Source organism: Brienomyrus brachyistius, chromosome 2, assembly GCF_023856365.1.
Source record: "Brienomyrus brachyistius isolate T26 chromosome 2, BBRACH_0.4, whole genome shotgun sequence".
Lineage (NCBI taxonomy): Eukaryota > Metazoa > Chordata > Actinopteri > Osteoglossiformes > Mormyridae > Brienomyrus > Brienomyrus brachyistius.
The window spans coordinates 39,281,957-39,297,677 of NC_064534.1; the positions used below are offsets into that span (position 1 = coordinate 39,281,957).

At 44.1% G+C, this 15,721-nt stretch overlaps 11 non-coding genes and 1 pseudogene across 11 annotated transcripts; all 12 read left to right on the plus strand.

Moving 5' to 3' along the window:
- The first annotated feature begins 2,050 nt into the window (after positions 1-2,050).
- On the plus strand, positions 2,051-2,169 carry LOC125731911 (5S ribosomal RNA; annotated as a pseudogene).
- Positions 2,170-3,243: 1,074 nt separating this feature from the next.
- Positions 3,244-3,362, plus strand: LOC125730843 (5S ribosomal RNA). Its single transcript, XR_007391132.1, has one exon. It is a non-coding gene; the product is annotated as a 5S ribosomal RNA (ribosomal RNA).
- A 1,073-nt stretch (positions 3,363-4,435) lies between these two features.
- LOC125731244 (5S ribosomal RNA) lies at positions 4,436-4,554 on the plus strand. The gene has a single exon (XR_007391526.1). It is a non-coding gene; the product is annotated as a 5S ribosomal RNA (ribosomal RNA).
- Positions 4,555-5,629: 1,075 nt separating this feature from the next.
- LOC125737270 (5S ribosomal RNA) lies at positions 5,630-5,748 on the plus strand. The gene has a single exon (XR_007396536.1). It is a non-coding gene; the product is annotated as a 5S ribosomal RNA (ribosomal RNA).
- Positions 5,749-6,826: 1,078 nt separating this feature from the next.
- On the plus strand, positions 6,827-6,945 carry LOC125732495 (5S ribosomal RNA). Its single transcript, XR_007391874.1, has one exon. It is a non-coding gene; the product is annotated as a 5S ribosomal RNA (ribosomal RNA).
- A 1,080-nt stretch (positions 6,946-8,025) lies between these two features.
- Positions 8,026-8,144, plus strand: LOC125731090 (5S ribosomal RNA). The gene has a single exon (XR_007391377.1). It is a non-coding gene; the product is annotated as a 5S ribosomal RNA (ribosomal RNA).
- Positions 8,145-9,220: 1,076 nt separating this feature from the next.
- LOC125735191 (5S ribosomal RNA) lies at positions 9,221-9,339 on the plus strand. The gene has a single exon (XR_007394490.1). It is a non-coding gene; the product is annotated as a 5S ribosomal RNA (ribosomal RNA).
- A 1,117-nt stretch (positions 9,340-10,456) lies between these two features.
- LOC125736612 (5S ribosomal RNA) lies at positions 10,457-10,575 on the plus strand. Its single transcript, XR_007395887.1, has one exon. It is a non-coding gene; the product is annotated as a 5S ribosomal RNA (ribosomal RNA).
- Positions 10,576-11,655: 1,080 nt separating this feature from the next.
- On the plus strand, positions 11,656-11,774 carry LOC125737116 (5S ribosomal RNA). The gene has a single exon (XR_007396383.1). It is a non-coding gene; the product is annotated as a 5S ribosomal RNA (ribosomal RNA).
- Positions 11,775-12,860: 1,086 nt separating this feature from the next.
- LOC125734475 (5S ribosomal RNA) lies at positions 12,861-12,979 on the plus strand. Its single transcript, XR_007393785.1, has one exon. It is a non-coding gene; the product is annotated as a 5S ribosomal RNA (ribosomal RNA).
- A 1,077-nt stretch (positions 12,980-14,056) lies between these two features.
- Positions 14,057-14,175, plus strand: LOC125733772 (5S ribosomal RNA). Its single transcript, XR_007393109.1, has one exon. It is a non-coding gene; the product is annotated as a 5S ribosomal RNA (ribosomal RNA).
- A 1,077-nt stretch (positions 14,176-15,252) lies between these two features.
- LOC125733203 (5S ribosomal RNA) lies at positions 15,253-15,371 on the plus strand. The gene has a single exon (XR_007392556.1). It is a non-coding gene; the product is annotated as a 5S ribosomal RNA (ribosomal RNA).
- Positions 15,372-15,721: the final 350 nt, after the last annotated feature.

Below are 15,721 nucleotides of genomic sequence, written 5' to 3' on the forward strand. Positions count from 1 at the left end.
GATCTTCTCACAAACTTGAAGACTGTCACTCCCAATTCACGTTTTACAACTTATTGTTAATAATAAAGAGACAGCTTTTTACACACAGTTTTAAACAAAGTACTGATATAATTCCTCTTCAACTCACCGCTTTGTTTTCTATGCAAAAACCACTTCGCCACAGAAGACTTGATATTTTTGGCATAGCAAGGTCTGCTCTTCTCCTCCTTTCAAAACTTGCTAAAAGCTGTATTTAAAAGAGCAGGTTGGCCGGGGTAATTCACACCCTTCAATGCCAGATTAATGTTTAGGTTAGTGGGAATCACAGAGGAATTAGGGATGGAAACTTCTTTGCTGATGGTAGAAGCGGTCTGGTGAATTTTTAGAGAGAAGAGGCCGTCGATGTTTCAATGTAGAAAATTGTTCTGGCTGCAGCCTGCAGTATGGACTTGTTGGCGTGTGTAGCTCCCAGTGTTCTGACAGCGTAACGTTTTGGGGAAGCATGTGATTCAACAGCTACCAGTGGGCTTCGTGCGGCAGAGATTTTGTGGCTGTTAGCGGAGTTGATAACAGAGGGTCGTTAAGAGAAGCCTGCATGAGGTAGGCAAAGGAGTAATGTTTGCCGGCGGGGGACGTGCGGCGATTAACCTGTGCGGTAGTGAAAAGGACTTAAAGAGAAGGAAGTGTGCGGATGCGGAAAGAATGGAATAATTGTGGTAGGCTGCCGGCTGAGTAGTTTGGTGAATGTTTGGTGTGGGTGCGGCGCTGCCGATTGGATGGTGGTGCTGCAGTGTGAGTCAGATAAAAAAAAAAAAAAAACCAGGAGTATGATCCAATGGGACTAACTGGCATGTATAGACGCGTGTAATGCAAAAGGGCTGTTTTTGGTAGTGTCTCTCGCTTATGGCCATAACACGCCTGATCTCGGAAGCTAAGTGGGGTAGGGTCTGGTTAGTACTTGGATGGGAGACTGCCTGGGAATACCACGTGCTGTAAGCTTTTCTCACTTTTACTTTATACAAGGGGCGCTCCACTTCACGATTAATTTAAATCTATCACTCCCCTTCCATTTTACTATTTTATATATATATTTTTTTCTCTCATTCATAAAGGCAGCCTTTACACACCGTTTTACTCTAAATACTGCCTGGTAATTCTAGGTGCTGTGAGCTGTTCGTGCCTTTATTCCACCAGGGCGCGATCTTCTGACAAACTTGAAGACTGTCACTCCACATTCACGTTTTACAACTTATTGTTAATAATAAAGAGACAGCTTTTTACACACAGTTTTAAACAAAGTACTGATATAATTCCTCTTAAACTCACCGCTTTGTTTTCTATGCAAAAACCACTTCGCCACAGAATATTCGATATTATTGGCATATTATCTGCTCTTCTCCTCCTTTCAAAACTTGCTAAAAGCTGTATTTAAAAGAGCAGGTTGGCCGGGGTAATTCACACCCTTCAATGCCAGATTAATGTTTAGGTTAGTGGGAATCACAGAAGAATTAGGGATGAAAACTTCTTTGCTGGTGGTAGAAGCGGTCTGGTGAATTTTTAGAGAGAAGAGGCCGTCTATGTTTGAATGTAGAAAATAGTTCTGGCTGCAGCCTGCAGTATGGACTTGTTCGTGTGTGTAGCTCCCAGTGTTCTGACAGCGCGACGTTTTGGGGAAGCATGTGATTCAGCAGCTACCAGTGGGCTTCGTGCGGCGGAGATTTTGTGGCTGTTAGCGGAGTTGATAACAGAGGGTCGTTAAGAGAAGCCTGCATGAGGTAGGCAAAGGAGTAATGTTTGCCGTCGGGGGACGTGCGGCGATTAACCTGTGCGGTAGTGAAAAGGACTTAAAGAGAAGGAAGTGTGCGGATGCGGAAAGAATGGAATAATTGTGGTAGGCTGCCGGCTGAGTAGTTTGGTGAATGTTTGGTGTGGGTCCGGCGCTGCCGAATGGATGGTGGGGCTGCAGTGTGAGTCAGATAAAAAAAAAAAAAACATTAGTAGGATCCAATGGGACCAACTGGCATGTATAGAGGCGTGTAATGCAAAAGGGCTGTTTTTGGTAGCGTCTCTCGCTTATGGCCATGCCAGCCTGAACACGCCCGATCTCATCGGATCTCGGAAGACAATCAGGGAACGGTCTGGTTAGTACTTGGATGGGAGACCTCCTGGGAATACCTGGTGCTGTAAGCTTTTCTCACTTTTACTTTATACAGGGGGCACTCCACTTCACGATTAATTTAAATCTATCACTCCCCTTACGTTTTACTATTTTATATATATATTTTTTTTCGCTCATTCATAAAGGCAGCTTTTGCACACCGTTTAACTCTAAATACTGCCTGGTAATTCTAGGTGCTGTAAGCTGTTCGTGCCTTTCTTCCACCAGAGCGCGATCTTCTCACAAACTTGAAGACTGTCACTCCCCATTCACGTTTTACAACTTATTGTTAATGATAAAGAGACAGCTTTTTACACACAGTTTTAAACAAAGTACTGATATTATTCCTCTTCAACTGACTGCGTTGTTTTCTATGCAAAAACCACTTCGCCACAGAAGACTCGATATTATTGGCATAGCAAGTTCTGCTCTTCTCCTTTCAAAACTTGCTAAAAGCTGTATTTAAAAGAGCAGGTTGGCCGGGGTAATTCACACCCTTCAATGCCAGATTAATGTTTAGGTTAGTGGGAATCACAGAGGAATTAGGGATGGAAACTTCTTTGCTGGTGGTAGAAGCGGTCTGGTGAATTTTTAGAGAGAAGAGGCCGTCGATGTTTCAATGTAGAAAATTGTTCTGGCTGCAGCCTGCAGTATGGACTTGTTGGCGTGTGTAGCTCCCAGTGTTCTGACAGCGTAACGTTTTGGGGAAGCATGTGATTCAACAGCTACCAGTGGGCTTCGTGCGGCAGAGATTTTGTGGCTGTTAGCGGAGTTGATAACAGAGGGTCGTTAAGAGAAGCCTGCATGAGGTAGGCAAAGGAGTAATGTTTGCCGGCGGGGTACGTGCGGCGATTAACCTGTGCGGTAGTGAAAAGGACTTAAAGAGAAGGAAGTGTGCGGATGCGGAAAGAATGGAATAATTGTGGTAGGCTGCCGGCTGAGTAGTTTGGTGAATGTTTGGTGTGGGTGCGGCGCTGCCGATTGGATGGTGGTGCTGCAGTGTGAGTCAGATAAAAAAAAAAAAAACCAGGAGTATGATCCAATGGGACTAACTGGCATGTATAGACGCGTGTAATGCAAAAGGGCTGTTTTTGGTAGTGTCTCTCGCTTATGGCCATACCACCCTGAACACGCCCGATCTCGTCTGATCTCGGAAGCTAAGTGGGGTAGGGTCTGGTTAGTACTTGGATGGGAGACTGCCTGGGAATACCACGTGCTGTAAGCTTTTCTCACTTTTACTTTATACAAGGGGCGCTCCACTTCACGATTAATTTAAATCTATCACTCCCCTTCCATTTTACTATTTTATATATATATTTTTTTTCTCTCATTCATAAAGGCAGCCTTTACACACCGTTTTACTCTAAATACTGCCTGGTAATTCTAGGTGCTGTGAGCTGTTCGTGCCTTTATTCCACCAGGGCGCGATCTTCTGACAATCTTGAAGACTGTCACTCCACATTCACGTTTTACAACTTATTGTTAATAATAAAGAGACAGCTTTTTACACACAGTTTTAAACAAAGTACTGATATAATTCCTCTTAAACTCACCGCTTTGTTTTCTATGCAAAAACCACTTCGCCACAGAATATTCGATATTATTGGCATATTATCTGCTCTTCTCCTCCTTTCAAAACTTGCTAAAAGCTGTATTTAAAAGAGCAGGTTGGCCAGGGTAATTCACACCCTTCAATGCCAGCTCAATGTTTAGGTTAGTGGGAATCACAGAAGAATTAGGGATGAAAACTTCTTTGCTGGTGGTAGAAGCGGTCTGGTGAATTTTTAGAGAGAAGAGGCCGTCGATGTTTGAATGTAGAAAATTGTTCTGGCTGCAGCCTGCAGTATGGACTTGTTGGTGTGTGTAGCTCCCAGTGTTCTGACAGCGCGACGTTTTGGGGAAGCATGTGATTCAACAGCTACCAGTGGGCTTCGTGCGGCAGAGATTTTGTGGCTGTTAGCGGAGTTGATAACAGAGGGTTGTTAAGAGAAGCCTGCATGAGGTAGGCAAAGGAGTAATGTTTGCCGTCGGGGGACGTGCGGCGATTAACCTGTGCGGTAGTGAAAAGGACTTAAAGAGAAGGAAGTGTGCGGATGCGGAAAGAATGGAATAATTGTGGTAGGCTGCCGGCTGAGTAGTTTGGTGAATGTTTGGTGTGGGTCCGGCGCTGCCGATTGGATGGTGGGGCTGCAGTGTGAGTCAGATAAAAAAAAAAAAAACATTAGTAGGATCCAATGGGACCAACTGGCATGTATAGAGGCGTGTAATGCAAAAGGGCTGTTTTTGGTAGCATCTCTCGCTTATGGCCATGCCAGCCTGAACACGCCCGATCTCATCGGATCTCGGAAGCCAATCAGGGTAGGGTCTGGTTTGTACTTGGATGGGAGACCTCCTGGGAATACCAGGTGCTGTAAGCTTTTTCACTTTTACTTTATACAGGGGGCACTCCACTTCACGATTAATTTAAATCTATCACTCCCCTTACGTTTTACTATTTTATATATATATTTTTTTTCGCTCATTCATAAAGGCAGCTTTTGCACACCGTTTAACTCTAAATACTGCCTGGTAATTCTAGGTGCTGTAAGCTGTTCGTGCCTTTCTTCCACCAGGGCGCGATCTTCTCACAAACTTGAAGACTGTCACTCCCCATTCACGTTTTACAACTTATTGTTAATGATAAAGAGACAGCTTTTTACACACAGTTTTAAACAAAGTACTGATATTATTCCTCTTTAACTGACCGCTTTGTTTTCTATGCAAAAACCACTTCGCCACAGAAGACTCGATATTATTGGCATAGCAAGTTCTGCTCTTCTCCTTTCAAAAATTGCTAAAAGCTGTATTTAAAAGAACAGATTGGCCGGGGTAATTCACACCCTTCAATGCCAGCTTAATGTTTAGGTTAGTGGGAATCACAGAGGAATTAGGGATGGAAACTTCTTTGCTGGTGGTAGAAGCGGTCTGGTGAATTTTTAGAGAGAAGAGGCCGTCGATGTTTGAATGTAGAAAATTGTTCTGGCTGCAGCCTGCAGTATGGACTTGTTGGTGTGTGTAGCTCCCAGTGTTCTGACAGCGCAACGTTTTGGGGAAGCATGTGATTCAGCAGCTACCAGTGGGCTTCGTGCGGCGGAGATTTTGTGGCTGTTAGCGGAGTTGATAACAGAGGGTCGTTAAGAGAAGCCTGCATGCAGTAGGCAAAGGAGTAATGTTTGCTGGCGGGGGACGTGCGGCGATTAACCTGTGCGGTAGTGAAAAGGAGTTAAAAAGAAGGAAGTGTGCGGATGCGGTAAGAATGGAATAATTGTGGTAGGCTGCCGGCTGAGTAGTTTGGTGAATGTTTGGTGTGGGTCCGGCGTTGCCGATTGGATGGTGGGGCTGCAGTGTGAGTCAGATAAAAAAAAAAAAAAAACCAGGAGTAGGATCCAATGGGACCAACTGGCATGTATAGAGGCGTGTAATGCAAAAGGGCTGTTTTTGGTAGCATCTCTCGCTTATGGCCATACCACCCTGAACACGCCCGATCTCGTCTGATCTCGGAAGCTAAGCAGGGTAGGGTCTGGTTAGTACTTGGATGGGAGACCACCTGGGACTACCAATTGCTGTAAGCTTTTCTCACTTTTACTTTAAACGGGGGGCGCTCCACTTCACGATTAATTTAAATCTATCACTCCCCTTCCATTTTACTATTTTATATATATTTTTTTTTTCTCTCTTTCATAAAGGCAGCTTTTACACACCGTTTTACTCTAAATACTTCCTGGTAATTCTAGGTGCTGTAAGCTGTTCGTGCCTATATTCCACCAGGGCGCGATCTTCTCACAAACTTGATGACTGTCACTCCCCATTCACGTTTTACAACTTATTGTTAATGATAAAGAGACAGCTTTTTACACACAGTTTTAAACAAAGTACTGATATTATTCCTCTTCAACTGACCGCTTTGTTTTCTATGCAAAAACCACTTCGCCACAGAAGACTCGATATTATTGGCATAGCAAGTTCTGCTCTTCTCCTTTCAAAACTTGCTAAAAGCTGTATTTAAAAGAACAGATTGGCCGGGGTAATTCACACCCTTCAATGCCAGCTTAATGTTTGGGTTAGTGGGAGTCATAGAGGAATTAGGGATGGAAACTTCTTTGCTGGTGGTAGAAGCGGTCTGGTGAATTTTTAGAGAGAAGAGGCCGTCGATGTTTGAATGTAGAAAATTGTTCTGGCTGCAGCCTGCAGTATGGACTTGTTGGTGTGTGTAGCTCCCAGTGTTCTGACAGCGCGACGTTTTGGGGAAGCATGTGATTCAGCAGCTACCAGTGGGCTTCGTGCGGTGGAGATTTTGTGGCTGTTAGCGGAGTTGATAACAGAGGGTCGTTAAGAGAAGCCTGCATGCAGTAGGTAAAGGAGTAATGTTTGCCGGCGGGGGACGTGCGGCGATTAACCTGTGCGGTAGTGAAAAGGAGTTAAAGAGAAGGAAGTGTGCGGATGCGGAAAGAATGGAATAATTGTGGTAGGCTGCCGGCTGAGTAGTTTGGTGAATGTTTGGTGTGGGTCCGGCGTTGCCGATTGGATGGTGGGGCTGCAGTGTGAGTCAGATAAAAAAAAAAAAAAAAAAACAGGAGTAGGATCCAATGGGACCAACTGGCATGTATAGAGGCGTGTAATGCAAAAGGGCTGTTTTTGGTAGCGTCTCTCGCTTATGGCCATACCACCCTGAACACGCCCGATCTCGTCTGATCTCGGAAGCTAAGCAGGGTAGGGTCTGGTTAGTACTTGGATGGGAGACCACCTGGGAATACCAGGTGCTGTAAGCTTTTCTCACTTTTACTTTATACAGGGGGCGCTCCACTTCACGATTAATTTAAATCTATCACTCCCCTTCCATTTTACTATTTTATATATATATATTTTTTTTTTCTCTCATTCTTAAAGCCAGCTTTTAGAAACCGTTTTACTCTAAATACTTCCTGGTAATTCTAGGTGCTGTAAGCTGTTCGTGCCTTTCTTCCACCAGGGCGCGATCTTCTCACAAACTTGAAGACTGTCACTCCCCATTCACGTTTTACAACTTATTGTTAATGATAAAGAGACAGCTTTTTACACACAGTTTTAAACAAAGTACTGATATTATTCCTCTTTAACTGACCGCTTTGTTTTCTATGCAAAAACCACTTCGCCACAGAAGACTCGATATTATTGGCATAGCAAGTTCTGCTCTTCTCCTTTCAAAACTTGCTAAAAGCTGTATTTAAAAGAACAGATTGGCCGGGGTAATTCACACCCTTCAATGCCAGCTTAATGTTTAGGTTAGTGGGAATCACAGAGGAATTAGGGATGGAAACTTCTTTGCTGGTGGTAGAAGCGGTCTGGTGAATTTTTAGAGAGAAGAGGCCGTCGATGTTTGAATGTAGAAAATTGTTCTGGCTGCAGCCTGCAGTATGGACTTGTTGGTGTGTGTAGCTCCCAGTGTTCTGACAGCGCAACGTTTTGGGGAAGCATGTGATTCAGCAGCTACCAGTGGGCTTCGTGCGGCGGAGATTTTGTGGCTGTTAGCGGAGTTGATAACAGAGGGTCGTTAAGAGAAGCCTGCATGCAGTAGGCAAAGGAGTAATGTTTGCTGGCGGGGGACGTGCGGCGATTAACCTGTGCGGTAGTGAAAAGGAGTTAAAAAGAAGGAAGTGTGCGGATGCGGTAAGAATGGAATAATTGTGGTAGGCTGCCGGCTGAGTAGTTTGGTGAATGTTTGGTGTGGGTCCGGCGTTGCCGATTGGATGGTGGGGCTGCAGTGTGAGTCAGATAAAAAAAAAAAAAAAACCAGGAGTAGGATCCAATGGGACCAACTGGCATGTATAGAGGCGTGTAATGCAAAAGGGCTGTTTTTGGTAGCATCTCTCGCTTATGGCCATACCACCCTGAACACGCCCGATCTCGTCTGATCTCGGAAGCTAAGTAGGGTAGGGTCTGGTTAGTACTTGGATGGGAGACCACCTGGGACTACCAATTGCTGTAAGCTTTTCTCACTTTTACTTTAAACGGGGGGCGCTCCACTTCACGATTAATTTAAATCTATCACTCCCCTTCCATTTTACTATTTTATATATATATTTTTTTTCTCTCTTTCATAAAGCCAGCTTTTAGAAACCGTTTTACTCTAAATACTTTCTGGTAATTCTAGGTGCTGTAAGCTGTTCGTGCCTTTATTCCACCAGGGCGCGATCTTCTCACAAACTTGAAGACTGTCACTCCCCATTCACGTTTTACAACTTATTGTTAATGATAAAGAGACAGCTTTTTACACACAGTTTTAAACAAAGTACTGATATTATTCCTCTTCAACTGACCGCTTTGTTTTCTATGCAAAAACCACTTCGCCACAGAAGACTCGATATTATTGGCATAGCAAGTTCTGCTCTTCTCCTTTCAAAACTTGCTAAAAGCTGTATTTAAAAGAACAGATTGGCCGGGGTAATTCACACCCTTCAATGCCAGCTTAATGTTTAGGTTAGTGGGAATCACAGAGGAATTAGGGATGGAAACTTCTTTGCTGGTGGTAGAAGCGGTCTGGTGAATTTTTAGAGAGAAGAGGCCGTCGATGTTTGAATGTAGAAAATTGTTCTAGCTGCAGCCTGCAGTATGGACTTGTTGGTGTGTGTAGCTCCCAGTGTTCTGACAGCGCGACGTTTTGGGGAAGCATGTGATTCAGCAGCTACCAGTGGGCTTCGTGCGGCGGAGATTTTGTGGCTGTTAGCGGAGTTGATAACAGAGGGTCGTTAAGAGAAGCCTGCATGCAGTAGGCAAAGGAGTAATGTTTGCCGGCGGGGGACGTGCGGCGATTAACCTGTGCGGTAGTGAAAAGGAGTTAAAGAGAAGGAAGTGTGCGGATGCGGAAAGAATGGAATAATTGTGGTAGGCTGCCGGCTGAGTAGTTTGGTGAATGTTTGGTGTGGGTCCAGCGCTGCCGATTGGATGGTGGTGCTGCAGTGTGAGTCAGATAAAAAAAAAAAAAAGAACATTAGTAGGATCCAATGGGACCAACTGGCATGTATAGAGGCGTGTAATGCAAAAGGGCTATTTTTGGTAGCATCTCTCGCTTACGGCCATACCACCCTGAACACGCCTGATCTCGTCTGATCTCGGAAGCTAAGCAGGGTAGGGTATGGTTAGTACTTGGATGGGAGACCACCTGGGAATACCAGGTGCTGTAAGCTTTTCTCACTTTTACTTTATACAGGGGGCCCTCCACTTCACGATTAATTTAAATCTATCACTCCCCTTCCATTTTACTATTTTATATATATATATATATATATATATATATATATATATATATATATATATATATATATTTCTCTCATTCATAAAGGCAGCTTTTACACACCGTTTTACTCTAAATACTTCCTGGTAATTCTAGGTGCTGTAAGCTGTTCGTGCCTATATTCCACCAGGGCGCGATCTTCTCACAAACTTGATGACTGTCACTACCCATTCACGTTTTACAACTTATTGTTAATGATAAAGAGACAGCTTTTTACACACAGTTTTAAACAAAGTACTGATATTATTCCTCTTCAACTGACCGCTTTGTTTTCTATGCAAAAACCACTTCGCCACAGAAGACTCGATATTATTGGCATAGCAAGTTCTGCTCTTCTCCTTTCAAAACTTGCTAAAAGCTGTATTTAAAAGAACAGATTGGCCGGGGTAATTCACACCCTTCAATGCCAGCTTAATGTTTGGGTTAGTGGGAGTCATAGAGGAATTAGGGATGGAAACTTCTTTGCTGGTGGTAGAAGCGGTCTGGTGAATTTTTAGAGAGAAGAGGCCGTCGATGTTTGAATGTAGAAAATTGTTCTGGCTGCAGCCTGCAGTATGGACTTGTTGGTGTGTGTAGCTCCCAGTGTTCTGACAGCGCGACGTTTTGGGGAAGCATGTGATTCAGCAGCTACCAGTGGGCTTCGTGCGGTGGAGATTTTGTGGCTGTTAGCGGAGTTGATAACAGAGGGTCGTTAAGAGAAGCCTGCATGCAGTAGGTAAAGGAGTAATGTTTGCCGGCGGGGGACGTGCGGCGATTAACCTGTGCGGTAGTGAAAAGGAGTTAAAGAGAAGGAAGTGTGCGGATGCGGAAAGAATGGAATAATTGTGGTAGGCTGCCGGCTGAGTAGTTTGGTGAATGTTTGGTGTGGGTCCGGCGTTGCCGATTGGATGGTGGGGCTGCAGTGTGAGTCAGATAAAAAAAAAAAAAAAAACAGGAGTAGGATCCAATGGGACCAACTGGCATGTATAGAGGCGTGTAATGCAAAAGGGCTGTTTTTGGTAGCGTCTCTCGCTTATGGCCATACCACCCTGAACACGCCCGATCTCGTCTGATCTCGGAAGCTAAGCAGGGTAGGGTCTGGTTAGTACTTGGATGAGAGACCACCTGGGCATACCAGGTGCTGTAAGCTTTTCTCACTTTTACTTTATACAGGGGGCGCTCCACTTCACGATTAATTTAAATCTATCACTCCCCTTCCATTTTACTATTTTATATATATATATTTTTTTTTCTCTCATTCTTAAAGCCAGCTTTTAGAAACCGTTTTACTCTAAATACTTCCTGGTAATTCTAGGTGCTGTAAGCTGTTCGTGCCTTTATTCCACCAGGGCGCGATCTTCTCACAAACTTGATGACTGTCACTCCCCATTCACGTTTTACAACTTATTGTTAATGATAAAGAGACAGCTTTTTACACACAGTTTTAAACAAAGTACTGATATTATTCCTCTTCAACTGACCGCTTTGTTTTCTATGCAAAAACCACTTCGCCACAGAAGACTCGATATTATTGGCATAGCAAGTTCTGCTCTTCTCCTTTCAAAACTTGCTAAAAGCTGTATTTAAAAGAACAGATTGGCCGGGGTAATTCACACCCTTCAATGCCAGCTTAATGTTTGGGTTAGTGGGAGTCACAGAGGAATTAGGGATGGAAACTTCTTTGCTGGTGGTAGAAGCGGTCTGGTGAATTTTTAGAGAGAAGAGGCCGTCGATGTTTGAATGTAGAAAATTGTTCTGGCTGCAGCCTGCAGTATGGACTTGTTGGTGTGTGTAGCTCCCAGTGTTCTGACAGCGTAACGTTTTGGGGAAGCATGTGATTCAACAGCTACCAGTGGGCTTCGTGCGGCAGAGATTTTGTGGCTGTTAGCGGAGTTGATAACAGAGGGTCGTTAAGAGAAGCCTGCATGCAGTAGGCAAAGGAGTAATGTTTGCCGGCGGGGGACGTGCGGCGATTAACCTGTGCGGTAGTGAAAAGGAGTTAAAGAGAAGGAAGTGTGCGGATGCGGAAAGAATGGAATAATTGTGGTAGGCTGCCGGCTGAGTAGTTTGGTGAATGTTTGGTGTGGGTCCGGCGTTGCCGATTGGATGGTGGGGCTGCAGTGTGAGTCAGATAAAAAAAAAAAAAAAAAACAGGAGTAGGATCCAATGGGACCAACTGGCATGTATAGAGGCGTGTAATGCAAAAGGGCTGTTTTTGGTAGCATCTCTCGCTTATGGCCATACCACCCTGAACACGCCCGATCTCGTCTGATCTCGGAAGCTAAGCAGGATAGGGTCTGGTTAGTACTTGGATCGGAGACCACCTGGGAATACCAGGTGCTGTAAGCTTTTCTCACTTTTACTTTATACAGGGGGCGCTCCACTTCACGATTAATTTAAATCTATCACTCCCCTTCCATTTTACTATTTTATATATATATATATATTTTTTTCTCTCATTCTTAAAGCCAGCTTTTAGAAACCGTTTTACTCTAAATACTTCCTGGTAATTCTAGGTGCTGTAAGCTGTTCGTGCCTTTATTCCACCAGGGCGCGATCTTCTCACAAACTTGAAGACTGTCACTCCCCATTCACATTTTACAACTTATTGTTAATGATAAAGAGACAGCTTTTTACACACAGTTTTAAACAAAGTACTGATATTATTCCTCTTCAACTGACCGCTTTGTTTTCTATGCAAAAACCACTTCGCCACAGAAGACTCGATATTATTGGCATAGCAAGTTCTGCTCTTCTCCTTTCAAAACTTGCTAAAAGCTGTATTTAAAAGAACAGGTTGGCCGGGGTAATTCACACCCTTCAATGCCAGCTTAATGTTTAGGTTAGTGGGAATCACAGAGGAATTAGGGATGGAAACTTCTTTGCTGGTGGTAGAAGCGGTCTGGTGAATTTTTAGAGAGAAGAGGCCGTCGATGTTTCAATGTAGAAAATTGTTCTGGCTGCAGCCTGCAGTATGGACTTGTTGGTGTGTGTAGCTCCCAGTGTTCTGACAGCGCGACGTTTTGGGGAAGCATGTGATTCAGCAGCTACCAGTGGGCTTCGTGCGGCGGAGATTTTGTGGCTGTTAGCGGAGTTGATAACAGAGGGTCGTTAAGAGAAGCCTGCATGCAGTAGGCAAAGGAGTAATGTTTGCCGGCGGGGGACGTGCGGCGATTAACCTGTGCGGTAGTGAAAAGGAGTTAAAAATAAGGAAGTGTGCGGATGCGGAAAGAATGGAATAATTGTGGTAGGCTGCCGGCTGAGTAGTTTGGTGAATGTTTGGTGTGGGTCCGGCGCTGCCGATTGGATGGTGGGGCTGGAGTGTGAGTCAGACAAAAAAAAAAAAAAAAAAAAAACAGGAGTAGGATCCACTTGGACTAACTGGCATGTATAGATTCGTGTAATGCAAATGGGCTGTTTTTGGTAGCATCTCTCGCTTACGGCCATACCACCCTGAACACGCCCGATCTCGTCTGATCTCGGAAGCTAAGCAGGGTAGGGTCTGGTTAGTACTTGGATGGGAGACCTCCTGGGAATACCAGGTGCTGTAAGCTTTTCTCACTTTTACTTTATACAGGGGGCGCTCCACTTCACGATTAATTTAAATCTATCACTCCCCTTCCATTTTACTATTTTATATATATATATATTTTTCTCTCATTCATAAAGGTAGCTTTTACACACCGTTTTACTCTAAATACTTCCTGGTAATTCAAGGTGCTCTAAGCTGTTCGTGCCTTTATTCCACCAGGGCGCGATCTTCTCACAAACTTGAAGACTGTCACTCCCCATTCACGTTTTACAACTTATTGTTAATGATAAAGAGACAGCTTTTTACACACAGTTTTAAACAAAGTACTGATATTATTCCTCTTCAACTGACCGCTTTGTTTTCTATGCAAAAACCACTTCGCCACAGAAGACTCGATATTATTGGCATAGCAAGTTCTGCTCTTCTCCTTTCAAAACTTGCTAAAAGCTGTATTTAAAAGAACAGATTGGCCGGGGTAATTCACACCCTTCAATGCCAGCTTAATGTTTAGGTTAGTGGGAGTCACAGAGGAATTAGGGATGGAAACTTCTTTGCTGGTGGTAGAAGCGGTCTGGTGAATTTTTAGAGAGAAGAGGCCGTCGATGTTTGAATGTAGAAAATTGTTCTGGCTGCAGACTGCAGTATGGACTTGTTGGTGTGTGTAGCTCCCAGTGTTCTGACAGCGCGACGTTTTGGGGAAGCATGTGACTCAGCAGCTTCCAGTGGGCTTCGTGCGGCGGAGATTTTGTGGCTGTTAGCGGAGTTGATAACAGAGGGTCGTTAAGAGAAGCCTGCATGCAGTAGGCAAAGGAGTAATGTTTGCCGGCGGGGGACGTGCGGCGATTAACCTGTGCGGTAGTGAAAAAGAGTTAAAAAGAAGGAAGTGTGCGGATGCGGAAAGAATGGAATAATTGTGGTATGCTGCTGGCTGAGTAGTTTGGTGAATGTTTGGTGTGGGTCCGGCGCTGCCGATTGGATGGTGGGGCTGCAGTGTGAGTCAGATAAAAAAAAAAAAAAGAACATTAGTAGGATCCAATGGGACCAACTGGCATGTATAGAGGCGTGTAATGCAAAAGGGCTGTTTTTGGTAGCATTTCTCGCTTATGGCCATACCACCCTGAACACGCCCGATCTCATCCGATCTCGTAAGCTAAGCAGGGTAGGGTCTGGTTAGTACTTGGATGGGAGACCTCCTGGGAATACCAGGTGCTGTAAGCTTTTCTCACTTTTACTTTATACAGGGGGCGCTCCACTTCACGATTAATTTAAATCTATCACTCCCCTTCCATTTTACTATTTTATATATATATATATTTTTCTCTCATTCATAAAGGTAGCTTTTACACACCGTTTTACTCTAAATACTTCCTGGTAATTCAAGGTGCTCTAAGCTGTACGTGCCTTTATTCCACCAGGGCGCGATCTTCTCACAAACTTGAAGACTGTCACTCCCCATTCACATTTTACAACTTATTGTTAATGATAAAGAGACAGCTTTTTACACACAGTTTTAAACAAAGTACTGATATTATTCCTCTTCAACTGACCGCTTTGTTTTCTATGCAAAAACCACTTCGCCACAGAAGACTCGATATTATTGGCATAGCAAGTTCTGCTCTTCTCCTTTCAAAACTTGCTAAAAGCTGTATTTGAAAGAACAGATTGGCCGGGGTAATTCACACCCTTCAATGCCAGCTTAATGTTTAGGTTAGTGGGAGTCACAGAGGAATTAGGGATGGAAACTTCTTTGCTGGTGGTAGAAGCGGTCTGGTGAATTTTTAGAGAGAAGAGGCCGTCGATGTTTGAATGTAGAAAATTGTTCTGGCTGCAGCCTGCAGTATGGACTTGTTGGTGTGTGTAGCTCCCAGTGTTCTGACAGCGCGACGTTTTGGGGAAGCATGTGATTCAGCAGCTACCAGTGGGCTTCGTGCGGCAGAGATTTTGTGGCTGTTAGTGGAGTTGATAACAGAGGGTCGTTAAGAGAAGCCTGCATGCAGTAGGCAAAGGAGTAATGTTTGCCGGCGGGGGACGTGCGGCGATTAACCTGTGCGGTAGTGAAAAGGAGTTAAAAAGAAGGAAGTGTGCGGATGCGGAAAGAATGGAATAATTGTGGGAGGCTGCTGGCTGAGTAGTTTGGTGAATGTTTGGTGTGGGTCCGGCGCTGCCGATTGGATGGTGGGGCTGCAGTGTGAGTCAGATAAAAAAAAAAAAAAGAACATTAGTAGGATCCAATGGGACCAACTGGCATGTATAGAGGCGTGTAATGCAAAAGGGCTGTTTTTGGTAGCATCTCTCGCTTACGGCCATACCACCCTGAACACGCCTGATCTCGTCTGATCTCGGAAGCTAAGCAGGGTAGGGTCTGGTTAGTACTTGGATGGGAGACCACCTGGGAATACCAGGTGCTGTAAGCTTTTCTCACTTTTACTTTATACAGGGGGCGCTCCACTTCACGATTAATTTAAATCTATCACTCCCCTTCCATTTTACTATTTTATATATATATATTTTTTTTCTCTCATTCATAAAGGCAGCTTTTAGAAACCGTTTTACTCTAAATACTTCCTGGTAATTCTAGGTGCTGTAAGCTGTTCGTGCCTTTATTCCACCAGGGCGCGATCTTCTCACAAACTTGAAGACTATCACTCCCCATTCACATTTTACAACTTATTGTTAATGATAAAGAGACAGCTTTTTACACACAATTTTAAACAAAGTACTGATATTATTCCTCTTCAACTGACCGCTTTGTTTTCTATGCAAA